The sequence below is a fragment of the Mastomys coucha genome, unplaced genomic scaffold (assembly GCF_008632895.1).
Source record: "Mastomys coucha isolate ucsf_1 unplaced genomic scaffold, UCSF_Mcou_1 pScaffold1, whole genome shotgun sequence".
Lineage (NCBI taxonomy): Eukaryota > Metazoa > Chordata > Mammalia > Rodentia > Muridae > Mastomys > Mastomys coucha.
The window spans coordinates 65,270,184-65,270,722 of NW_022196891.1; positions in this window are offsets into that span (position 1 = coordinate 65,270,184).

The following is a 539-nucleotide window of genomic DNA, read 5'->3' on the forward strand; positions in this document are numbered from 1 at the left end:
TTTCTCTCACACACCATTTGCTTCTGATTTTGACATTCCATACCATGTGGAAAAACTCAACAGGAATGTGCAGGATAAATCCTTTCCATTTTACGTTGCAAGCTGACCATCTGCCTCTGCACTGTTTCAATGAAAAAAGTTACTATTGGAGCACACAGTGTTATACACACACCACAGGAGCACACACACACACGCACACACACACACACACACACACACACCACTTCCCAGAAAATAACATTAACCACCTACATATTATTTATACTCGTGTTTTTCAAATGATTCATGTATTAGAAGTATTTCTGGAGCTTGATAAAATTTAAATTCTTGGGCCTTAGTCCAGGGAATTTGGTTCTGGAAGCCTGAGCAGGGCCTAGAAATATGAACTATAATAAATACTCAAGCAGTCTCAGAATCCTGTTGCGATCTTGTGACTATCCTTTGTAAAACATTGCCGTGTTTACTGAAGGCATTTTTTTTTTTTAGATATTTTCTTTATTTACATGCGAATTTCTCCATTCCCAGTTTCCCCTCCAAAA